The following is a 10,356-nucleotide window of genomic DNA, read 5'->3' on the forward strand; positions in this document are numbered from 1 at the left end:
TGATATTTGCTATGCATTCATTTGTTTCGGTTGCAAGGTAACAAAGGTTGATTTGAGAACTTGTGTAGTGGAAATGCAGGTGTCTTGACTCATACCTGGATTCATATCCTTGTCTGCCAAATTGCAGCCTTGTGAAAGTTAGTATTTGTTCTTACAACAACAGTGCCAGCAATTTCCTTGCAAGCGTTGCTGTTTTCAAAGGGTCCAGCAGTTTTTCCTGGCATTCAGATTTAATCATGGGAAAAGTTGTGTGCATCTGTTGGAAACCCTTAGAGAACAGTTTGGATGTGACACAACATAATTGTTTGGAGCTGCAGCTTTGAACACCATAATAGCCACAATGCTGTTCAACCTCCAGTTGGAAAGCAACAAAAAGAATTTGAGAATTTAACATGAGGGATATCTGTTAGAGAAAACAGCAACCTGCCCTTGAAGCTAAGCTCTGAGAAGACTGATCAAAAATAAAAGATTGGATGTGTCTGTGCAACTTTTGAAATGGATATTGCTCTTGTTTTTAGCCGGGTGTTCATACTTCTGAATCCTCTTCATGGATTGCTGCCTTGTCGTGGCGAAGGGGCTTGAGTAACTCAGAGAAACTATGGGCTATGCCGTGCAGGGACACCCAAGACGGACAGGACATAGTGGAGAGTTCCGACTAAACGCAATCCACCTGGAGTAGGAAATGGCAAGCCACTCCAGTATCTTTGCCAAGAATGCCCCATGATCAGAAACAAAAGGCTAAAAGATATGACGCTGGAAGATGGGCCCCTCAGGTCGGAAGGCGTCCAACATGCTACTGAGGAAGAGCGGAGGACAAGTACAAGTAGCTCCAGAGCTAATGAAGTGGTTGGGCCAAAGCCGAAAGGACGCTCAGCTGTGGACGTGCCTGGAAGTGAAAGGAAAATCCAATGCTGCAAAGAAAAATACTGCATAGGAACCTGGAATGTAAGATCTATGAACGTTGGGAAGCTGGAGGTGGTCAAACAGGAGATGGCAAGAATAAACATCGACATCCTGGGCATCAGTGAACTAAAATGGACAGGAATGGGCGAATTCAGCTCAGATGATTATCATATCTACTATTGTGGGCAAGAATCCCGTAGAAGGAATGGAGTAGCCCTCATAGTCAACAAAAGAGTGGGAAAAGCTGTAATGGGATACAATCTCAAAAATGATAGAATGATGTCAATACGAATCCAAGGCAGACCATTCAACATCACAATAATCCAAGTTTATGCACCAACCAGCATTGCTGAGGAGACTGAAATTGAACAATTCTATGAAGATTTACAACACCTTCTAGAACTGACACCAAAGAAAGATGTTCTTCTCATTCTAGGGGACTGGAATGCTAAAGTAGGGAGCCAAGAGATAAAAGGAACAACAGGGAAGTTTGGCCTTGGAGTTCAGAACGAAGCAGGACAAAGGCTAATAGAGTTTTGTCAAGAGAATAAGCTGGTCATCACAAACACTCTTTTCCAACAACACAAGAGGCGACTCTATACATGGAAATCACCAGATGGGCAATATCGAAATCAGATTGATTATATTCTCTGCAGCCAAAGATGGAGAAGCTCTATACAGTCAGCAAAAACAAGACCTGGAGCTGACTGCGGTTCTGATCATCAGCTTCTCATAGCAAAATTCAAGCTTAGACTGAAGAGATTAGGAAAAACCACTGGGCCACTCAGGTATAATCTAAACCAAATCCCTTATGAATACACAGTAGAAGTAAAGAACAGATTTAAGGAACTAGATTTGGTGGACAGAGTGCCTGAAGAACTTTGGATAGAGGCTCGTAACATTGTCCAGGAGGCAGCAATGAAAACCATCCCAAAGAAAAGGAAATGCAAGAAAGCAAAGTGGCTGTCCAACGAGGCCTTAGAAATAGCAGAGAGGAGAAGGGAAGCAAAATGCAAGGGAGATAGGGAAAGTTACAGAAACTTGAATTCAGACTTCCAAAGAATAGCAAGGAGAGACAAGAGGGCCTTCTTAAATGAACAATGCAAAGAAATAGAGGAAGATAACAGAAAAGGAAAGACCAGAGATCTGTTCAGGAAAATTGGACATATTAGAGGAACATTTTGCGCAAAGATGAACATGATAAAAGACAAAAATGGGAGGGACCTAACAGAAGCAGAAGACGTCAAGAAGAGGTGGCAAGAATACACAGAGGAATTATATCAGAAAGATTTGGATATCCCGGACAACCCAGACAATGTAGTTGCTGACCTTGAGCCAGACATCCTGGAGAGCGAAGTCAAGTGGGCCTTAGAAAGCCTGGCTAACAACAAGGCCAGTGGAGGTGATGGCATTCCAGTTGAACTATTTAAAATCTTGAAAGATGATGCTGTTAAGGTGCTACATTCAATATGCCAGCAAGTTTGGAAAACTCAACAGTGGCCAGAGGATTGGAAAAGATCAGTCTACATCCCAGTCCCAAAGAAAGGCAGTGCCAAAGAATGCTCCAACTACCGTACAATTGCACTCATTTCACACGCTAGCAAGGTTATGCTCAAAATCCTCCAAGGTAGGCTTCAGCAGTATGTGGACCGAGAACTCCCAGAAGTACAAGCTGGATTCCGAAGAGGCAGAGGAACTCGAGACCAAATTGCTAACTTGCGCTGGATTATGGAGAAAGCCAGAGAGTTCCAGAAAAATATCTACTTCTGCTTCATTGACTATGCGAAAGCCTTTGACTGTGTGGACCACAGCAAACTATGGCAAGTTCTTAAAGAAATGGGAGTGCCTGACCACTTTATCTGTCTCCTGAGAAACCTATATGTGGGACAGGAAGCAACAGTTAGAACTGGTCATGGAACAACTGAGTGGTTCAAAATTGGGAAAGGAGTACGGCAAGGCTGTATATTGTCCCCCAGCTTATTTAACTTATATGCAGAATACATCATGCGGAAGGCTGGACTGGAAGAAACCCAAGCCGGAATTAAGATTGCCGGAAGAAATATCAACAACCTCCGATATGCAGATGATACCACTCTGATGGCAGAAAGTGAGGAGGAATTAAAGAACCTTGTAATGAGAGTGAAAGAGGAGAGTGCAAAAAACGGTCTGAAACTCAACATCAAAAAAACTAAGATCATGGCCACTGGTCCCATCACCTCCTGGGAAATAGAAGGGGAAGATATGGAGGCAGTGTCAAATTTTATCTTCCTGGGCTCCATGATCACTGCAGATGGAGACAGCAGCCCTGAAATTAAAAGGCGCCTTCTTCTTGGGAGGAAAGCGATGACAAATCTTGACAGCATCTTGAAAAGCAGAGACATCACCTTGCCAACAAAAGTCCGAATAGTCAAAGCTATGGTTTTTCCTGTCGTGATGTATGGAAGTGAGAGCTGGACCATAAAGAAAGCAGACCGCCGAAGAATTGATGCCTTTGAATTGTGGTGCTGGAGGAGGCTCTTGAGAATCCCCTGGACTGCAAGGAGAACAAACCTATCAGTTCTAAAGGAAATCAACCCTGAATGCTCACTTGAAGGACAGATCCTGAAGCTGAGGCTCCAGTACTTTGGCCATCTCATGAGAAGAAAAGAGTCCTTGGAAAAAACCTTGATGTTAGGAAGGTGTGATGGCAAGAGGAGAAGGGGACGACCGAGGATGAGATGGCTGGACAGTGTCTGCGTAGCAACCAACATGAACCTGACACAACTCCGGGAGGCAGTGGAAGACAGGAGGGCCTGGCGTGCTCTGGTCCATGGGGTCACGAAGAGTCGGACACGACTAAACGACTAAACACACACACAACACTTCTGAATATTAATGTGTTTGCATTTAAATCCTACTACAAAAGAAGAATATTAGACAGATGGGAAGTAAGAACCTCCCCCATCCTTTTCTGTGCTGATTTTCTGTCTGCAAAATAGATATTTTCCCTCAACACAGGGGGACTCAAAAATGTAATTCCTTAACTGCAGTCAGAAATGATATATTCCATAAGGCACCCAACCAACTCATTTGACTTAACACAAGGTTCTTCTGAACAACAGCCGTTCACACCACCAAGAGAGCATGCAGTGGGGTTCATTTGTTTCTTTAAGCTTATCCCAACTGTTATGCAACATTTGTCCTTGTTTGTTTCACATTTCCTTGTACTACTGTTCCCACACCATGGTGTATCAGTTCACCACATAACAGAAACTCGGGATGTCTTTCTGTGGAGGGAAGCATCTTGTTTTAGGATATATTGCATGACATTCTGTTTCATTCCAACCTAAATGGAGCTTTGCTTCACAGTTATCGAAAAATATTTGAGATTACCAAGACTTACTTACTTACTTTCTTTCTTTCTTTCTTTCTTTCTTTCTTTCTTTCTTTCTTTCTTTCTTTCTTTCTTTCTTTCTTTCTTTCTTTCTTTTGAAGGTAATATAATTAGTGACTTATAGCTTTGAGAAGGAGAAGCAAACCACTCAAGGACAATAAGGCACAGCCTCTATAACATAAGTCACTACTGAGGAGGGAGAAGGCTGGAGCTCAAATACGTATTTGAATGAGGAACATTGGAAGTTGCCTTGTATTAAGTCAGACCATTCCTAGTCACTCAAGCTTAGCTTCCAAAATCATACAAGTATCAGGTATTTTCAGAATAATATAGTGGTCTGTCACAACAGGAGAGCTGTAAACCCTAAAGATGATGTTAACAATAAAAATAAACAATGACCTTTTAAAAGTGTAGGGAATGACAATGGAATACATTGCAGCCTCCATCACTAACACCGGTGATAGTTCCACACACTTTGTTTCCATACAGCACTTGTGACAGTAATAAATGCACTTTGCTGGGACAGGAACAGTGAATCACATTTCCCTTCACGTCGACATACGATAGTATCATCCCTGAGGGTTGAAAGGACAAAATCTCCCTACAGCACAAGTGATAGACTAAGGAAAATGTCTGGCTCCTATGCAACAAACATCAACAGTGCAAAAAAGAGTATTTTCTAGAAAGCCATTGATTTTCTAAACATCTGTGAGAAAGGATTTGAAGCCTGTGTTACTTATAGCTCAGTTGCCAGGCTTTTCTGGAAGAAAGACTGTGCCTTTAAGAGCTGCAAAACTGTTAGAAATCCAGCATATGTAGCTAAATTTCACTGTACGTACTTTTATGCTTTAGAGGTCCCCCCCCCTCGTTTCAGCTCCATTGTGGGAATATGTTTGCATCTGGACTGCAATTCCTATATAGTATGTTGTTGTTTAGCCATTAAGTTGTGTCCGACTCTTTGTGACCCCATGGACCAGAGCACGCCAGGCCCTCCTGTCTTCCACTGCCTCCCAGAGTTTGGTCAAATTCATGCTGGTAGCTTCGGTGACACTGTCCAACCACCTTGTCCTCTGTCGTCCCCTTCTCCTCTTGCCCTCACACTTTCCTAACATCAGGGTCTTTTCCAGGGAGTCTTCTCTTCTCATGAGTTGGCCAAAGAGCCTCAGCTTCAGGACATGTCCTTCCAGTGAGCTTTCAGGGTTGATTTCCTTCAAAATGGATAGGTTTGTTCTCCTGTATAGTATAGCACCTGATATTATCCAGGTTTTCTTGGTAGTAATTCTCCTTATTTCCATGGTATTACTGCATATGTATGCTTACAACTACAGCCTTAGTTGGAAGTAAACCTCACAGATTTAAACAGAATTCATTTTCATCCATTTGTATTTAGATCCCCAGCCAAGGTGAGTAGACAGGGGGCAACAGGGAATGAGGGCAACAGGGAATGAGGGCAACAGGGAATGAGGCCTTTTTGGGACGGGTGTGTGTAAAATAACTTGAAAATAACTTTTCAATTTAATTTTCAAGGGTTTGGTTTGTTTTGATTTAAAGAACAACAGCAACAATAACTAAAATATCATTTAAGACCTCATCACTGAAACTTTATAGATGTTTAGATCAATGAGAGGTGTTTGTCACCTCTGTGAATTCAGGTCTAGGATATCCTTAAAGGTAAGAATCAAATTTCAGGGACACCTCTCTCTCTCTTTTTGCATTTTGAACCTAGTCACTATCTCAGAAGTCTCAAGTGCACACAATTCCCATGCTGAAAAAAAGCCTTGTATTGCTTCTGAGGGATTGTGATCATTGTTGTTATTTATATTAACTCCCCAAAGATACTCGTCAAGATCAAGCCAGCTGCTGTGGAAACATGTAGAAGAAACATTGCAATAAATCCCAGCTTCATTGAACTCACTGACACAGCTTTAGCAGAAATGGAGTTTCAGCTGCACAGTACAGTCAGGCAGAACACTGATGTGGTGAAATACAACATAATAATATGTAGCACATGCAAAACAAGACAGCAGCAATGAAAAAGGAAAATAATTCAAGGCAAGGACACAAGCCAAATAATTTCACCACTTACAGGGCACAGTGTTTCCCGCAAGTACAGCCAGCCTGTGTGGCCTTGGGCAAGCTGCACATTCCCAAAGCATCCTCAGAAGAAGGGAATGGTCAACCATTTCTAAGTATTCTCTAATTAGAAAACCGTGAAAAGGGTCACTAAGTCAGAATTGACTTGACAGCACATGATCATTATTATTGCAGGGCAAATACATAATACAAATAATTGATTAGTGCCAAATGACATTAAAGATTTCTGTTTTATAGATAGGTGTTTATGTGTGCATCAAACAGAGCAGCAAAATCAACATGTTTTGTGAAGAAGGAGAATGGTGACAGTGTTGAGTCTTCTTTAAAATTTTTAGAATACATGTTTCTAGAATCAACATCTGGGGAATATGTAAGTTTCCCCAGTGTTGATGAAGTAGCACCCCCATCAGCCCTTACAAGACTGACAAGGGCTGATGACAACTAGAATTCAACAACATTTGGAGGGTCATTGGTTCCCCGGCCCTTCTATAGAGCTGTGGCTATTTAGCTTTTTCAACAATCAGACCACAAATCATAGGGCCACTTTCATGTGCACACAGGATAAGCACCTCTTTGTATGTTGTGTAGTTTTGCCTCTAGTCTCCTGACCCTGAGAGTAAGCTCTAGCACTTGCTAGGTAAAAGGGCAATTAAGCGGACCTTCCTGTTTATGTCCGGACAATCTATCTGTGCTACAGATGGTACTAAAGTCACAGGTTGGTCACTCAAACTCTGAGGCTGGGATGGACAGCCAGATGTTTTTGGTGGCAACTCTGTAATTTGGATATAAACCGGGAGCCCTGCTTAACTGCCCGCTTGCCTAGTAGCTGTGCTGAAACTTACACTCAGGCTTGGTAGAGCAGAGTCAAAGCTGTACAAGTTGCCCAGCCCTGTTCAAGGAATTCAGAGGCAAAAATATATTTAATTACATGGATCTAGGGTACTCCTGGGGCCAAACAATATGAGGTTTGAGCAAGAGCTAGAATCTTTTGCACTGCCTGCATCCTACAGGAAACTCTCAGAAGATAAGGAAATATGCTTCCCTGGATGAAACACCCACTCATATGACTCTACTTGTTAGCAGCCAGTAATTATGAGATGCTAACAGCCTTGGCATCAGCCTTGGGAACAATGATTACATATGCATTACCCTGCGCCCAAAGGGATGCCAACTGGCATAAAATTCACACACACACCAATGTACAGGTGTAGGTTCACATTTTGAAAGAATTGATTTAACTCACAAGTGGGTGAGGCATAACCCCGCAAATGCTGATGGACTAAAATAATGCCGGGAGTTGCAGTCCATCAGCATCTGGAGGGCTGCACTTAGCTCATCCTGCTCTCACTTAAATAGAAATACAGTACAATAGACCTCACCATAATGGGAAACATGCCTGTTGAGTCTCCTGTCTTGATGATGCTTGGTTTCAAACCGAATTCAGACAAGGCTGCTTTTCCACAACCTTGTGGGGCTGTTCTCTGACAGCCCTTCAAATGCAAGAGCCGCCTCTGTAAATATGACACATGGCCACCCTGTCTGTAAGCCAGTTTCCCAGAGGTTCTAGTCTGGAAATGAAAACAGTGAAATCAAACTTTTAAAATGGAAGCATTTAAATTCTATGGTTCAGATACATTCTTTCTCATCCACCACCTTCACTGTTCAAAAATGCATTACAGCCATTGTTATATGCTATTCAGAATTCAGGTCCAAGAAACTAACAAATCAGTTGCAGTTTTAGAAGAGTAGCTGTGTTTGTCTCTGCTAGCACGTCAGGCAAAAACAAAACAAAGCTAAAAAAATGTAAATAAAGAAGGCAAAAAGGTTGTGGCATCTTAAAAACTAACTGTGACAACATTTAATGTGAGCCTTCATGGACATGTCTGCTTCTTCAGACAGTTGCAGCTTCAGATAAATCAAAGGGTTTATTTCTGCCTTCTCTAAATTGTACTAAGTATCAAAGTATGTATTCTACCCTAACCAGACAGTGTTTCATGTGTGGACATTGGATATTTTTTCATTCAAATACTACTGCAACCAGCTCATGGTTTTGCAATGGGATCCATTCACCAATAAAATAATTTCTTCTTTATAATTTTTTTTGGTATATTTATATGTTATTTTTATTCGTTTGGAAGCCGCCTAGAGTGGTCGCAATGACCAGATAGGTGGGGTATTAAATAAATAAATAAATAAACAAACAAAAAACAAACATGCATAGAAATCTCTTCAGTGTTTGTCCTAAAGACAGGGAGAGTGTGGCCCTCTCTCTTAAGTATGTACAGAGTTGGAGTAAGCAACTTCAGAAGTTTCTGGATTGCAATTCCTATTATCTCACCTGTTCTGGCTGGGGATGATAGGAGTTGTAGGCCAACAACATCTACAGTCACCAGTTCCCCTCCCTGAATTACCCTGTTGATGCCAAACATCACAATGTCCAAAGAGACCTTAAGAAAAAAAAGTTGAAGGTATATAGAGTGAGTGAGCAAAAGCAGAGCTTGGAAAGTTACTTTAAAAAAGAAATTAGTTACTGCTACATAGTTCATCTGAGATAAATCCAACAGTACTCTATTTGGCTGGTAGGTAACCCAGTGAGATTGGGCCTCTTGACCTCTCTTGGCTTTCTCCAAGTAACCACTTGTTATTGCTCTTAGCTTGCGTTGCCCTTCTTCAAGCAAGATAATTAGTTCTTGGGTCTCCTTTGCCTCCAGTGGGCAATCTACTGTGAAAATGTCTCCTTGGTGCCATCAGCATACCTGCATGCCAGACGCCAGCTCTAGGAGCTTCTGTACTCAAGGCCAGGTTTTATCCTGGTTTATCCTGAAGGGATTTATTGGAACAATCAGTGTAATTTTTTTCCTCTTACCTTTCCATGACCATATTGAATACCACTTAGATTAAACTAGAGATAACTGAATGTCCCAAAGAGTGTTACAGGAAAGACTGTTAGCCATTGGAATAGCATTAGCCCACAGAAAACCAGATTTTAAAACAATTGACACCCAACTGTCCTCAAATTGGCACAGAAGGCACATTATTGTGACAGTGACAAACTGGATATGCCAACTGCAGAACAAATTACTGTACACACTTTTAAATGAAACATGGTCACAGTTTTCAGAGGGGATGGGCAAGTAAAATTACTAGATGTATAAGACATGGAAGCATATAGATCCTGAAGCTGTGGCAAATAATGAAACAAGCAACTCTTTTATTAATCAAAAGTACAGTAAACTAATTCTGTAAGCTAATGCTGAACATATATGTCTGTGTGTGTGTGTGTGTGTGTGTGTTTGATTTTGCCTTTATCATCCTCATGTAATCCTTGAAAAGCATTTTATATACAGTGGTGCCTCGCATAGCGACGATAATCGGTGTCGCAAAAATCGCTGCAAAGCGATTTCATTGCTATGCGATATTAAAAAGCCCATAGGAATGCATTGAAACCCCTTCAATGCGTTCCTATGGGCTTCAGACTCACCTTTAAGCGAAAATCCTCCATACGGTGGCCATTTTTGCTGCCCGGTAAGCGAGGAATCCGTCCCAGAAAACAGCGGGCGGCCATTTTTTTTACCCAGCGGCCATTTTGGAACCGCCGATCAGCTGTTAAAAAATCATCACGTTGCGATGCTCGGTAAGCAAAACAGGGTACCGATCATCACAAAGCGATTTTTCCCCATTTAAAACATCGCAATGCGATTGCAAAAGCGATCGCAAAAAGTTTGTCGGTATGCAATTTTGTCGTTAAACGGGGCACCCGTTAAGCAAGGCACCACTGTATTGTTGTTGTTTAATCGTTAAGTCATGTCTGAATCTTCATGACCCCATGGACCAGAGCACGCCAGGTCCTCCCGTCTTCCACTGCCTCCCAGAGTTTGGTCAAATTCGTCCTCTGCTGTCCCCTTCTCCTCTTTCCTTCACACTTTCCCAACATCAAGGTCTTTTCCAAGGAGTCTTCTCTTCTCATGAGATGGTCAAAGTATGGG

At 41.9% G+C, this 10,356-nt stretch overlaps 2 long non-coding RNA genes across 2 annotated transcripts in view; one reads left to right on the top strand and one right to left on the bottom strand.

Annotated features, from left to right (window-relative positions):
* The window catches only part of LOC144588631 (uncharacterized), a 6,499-nt gene extending 197 nt beyond the window's left edge, over positions 1-6,302 (top strand). The window contains exon 2 of the long non-coding RNA XR_013544260.1: positions 6,112-6,302. This is a non-coding gene — a long non-coding RNA (uncharacterized LOC144588631). The remainder of the gene's footprint in view (positions 1-6,111) is intronic.
* Positions 3,779-10,146, bottom strand: LOC144588630 (uncharacterized). Its single transcript, XR_013544259.1, has 2 exons — positions 7,750-10,146; positions 3,779-4,639 (listed from the first exon to the last, which is right to left on the bottom strand). It is a non-coding gene; the product is annotated as an uncharacterized LOC144588630 (long non-coding RNA).
* Positions 10,147-10,356: the final 210 nt, after the last annotated feature.

This window comes from Pogona vitticeps, chromosome 4 (assembly GCF_051106095.1).
Source record: "Pogona vitticeps strain Pit_001003342236 chromosome 4, PviZW2.1, whole genome shotgun sequence".
Lineage (NCBI taxonomy): Eukaryota > Metazoa > Chordata > Lepidosauria > Squamata > Agamidae > Pogona > Pogona vitticeps.